Source organism: Chrysochloris asiatica, unplaced genomic scaffold, assembly GCF_000296735.1.
Source record: "Chrysochloris asiatica unplaced genomic scaffold, ChrAsi1.0 scaffold00179, whole genome shotgun sequence".
Taxonomy (NCBI): Eukaryota; Metazoa; Chordata; class Mammalia; order Afrosoricida; family Chrysochloridae; genus Chrysochloris; species Chrysochloris asiatica.
In genome coordinates this window covers 4,588,706-4,590,523 of record NW_006408697.1, presented here as the reverse complement: position 1 = coordinate 4,590,523, position 1,818 = coordinate 4,588,706, and the positions used below count along the sequence as shown (strand labels likewise).

The 1,818-nt window shown below is 51.3% G+C and overlaps 1 pseudogene; it reads left to right on the top strand.

Moving 5' to 3' along the window:
* The first annotated feature begins 690 nt into the window (after nt 1-690).
* The window catches only part of LOC102826947, a 3,181-nt pseudogene continuing 2,053 nt past the window's right edge, over nt 691-1,818 (top strand).

The following is a 1,818-nucleotide window of genomic DNA, read 5'->3' as shown; positions in this document are numbered from 1 at the left end:
GAGGGTTAGGCAGTGGGGTTGCTGCACACCCCCTCTAGGAACGAGGGGGTCAAGGTCACCCCTTTCTATATCTCTTCAGAGTGATATATTGGGGGAACACTGCACACCCCCTCTAGGAGAAAGGGGGCAACGTTGCCCCTTTCTATCTCTCTGTAGAGAGATAGGTGGTAGGGGAATAGCTGCACCCCCTCTAGGAGAGAGGAGGGCAACTTCGCCCATTTCTATCGCTCTGTAGAGAGATAGGTGGTAGGGGCCAGGCTGCATCCCTCTAGGAGAAAGGTAGGCAACTTCACCCATTTCTATTGCTCTGTAGAGAGATAGGTGATAGGGGTAACGCAGCACCCCCTCTAGGAGAGAGGGAGGGCAACATCGCCCATTCTATCGCTCTGCAGAGAGATAGACAGGGGGAACGCTGAACCCCCTCTAGGAAACAGGGGGAAAACGTTCCCCCTATCTCTCTAAGGGGAATGCTGAACCCTGTCTTTCTAAGATAGATAGGGGGAACGCTGAACCCCTTTGAGACAAGGGCTGTTTTAAACCTGGAGTTATAACTAGGATCAAGAGACAAAAATTCCTGCTTTCTTGAGATTGTTATTCCAGTGAGGAAAAGACAGTAGATAAGATAATTACATACGTAATATATTAGCGGGCAAAATGCTTAGGGAAAAATAAGCCAAGAGAGAAGAGAAAATGGCATCCACAGATTACAGTACCTACAGCCAAATAGCAGCACAGCAGGGCTACAGTGCTTACACCGCCCAGCCCACTCAAGGATCTGCACAAACCACCCAAGCATCTGGACAACAAAGTTATGGAACCTACAGACAACCCACTGATGTCAGCTCTACCCACGTTCAGACCACTGCAACTTCTTATGGACAGCCTCCTATTGGTTCTAGTAATCTGGCTGCCCCACAGGCCTACAGCCAGCCTGTCCAGGGCTGTGGCACTGGTGCTTATGACGATACCACTGCTGCTCCAGTGACCACCACCCAGGCCTCTGATGCAGCTCAGTCTGCCCTCAGCACTCAATCTGTCTATCCAACATATGGGCAGCAGCCAGCAGTCACTGCACCTGCAAACCCGCTGAGACTAGTCAGCCTCAGCCTAGCACAAGAGGTGATAAGCAGTCCAGCATGGGGTATGGACAGAGTATCTACAATTATCCCCAGGGTCCTGGGAGCTACCCCATGCAGCCAAGTCACTGCACCTCCATCCTATCCTCCTACCAGCTAGTCCTCTTCACAGCCAACTGGCTAGGATCAGAGCAGTTACTCTCAGCAGAACATCTATGGACAGCCAAGCAGCTATGGGCAGCAGCTGACCACTATCCCCCTGCCCCCTCCCCCCGTGACTGGATCCTACAGCCAGGCTCCAAGTCAATATAGCCAAAAGAGCAGCAGCTGCGGGGAGCAGAGTTCATTCTGACAGGACCACCCCAGTAGCATGGGTGTTTATGGAAAGGAGTCTGGAGGATTTTCCAGACCAGCAGAGAACTGGAGCATGAGAGGCCCTGATGACTGGGGCAGGGAAGAGGGAGATTTGATCGTGGAGGCATGAGCCAGAGGTGGGCGGGGAGGAGGCTGTGCAATGGGCAGTGCTGGAGAGCAAGATGGCTTCAATAAGCCTGGTGGACCCATGGATGAAGGACCAGATCTTGATTTAGGCCCACCTGTAGATCCAGATGAAGACTCTAACAACAGTGCGATTTATTTGCAACGACTCAATGACAATGTGACCCTAGATGACCTGACGGATTTCTTTAAGCAGTGTAGCAGTGTGGGATTGTTAAAATGAACAATAGAACTATATATATAT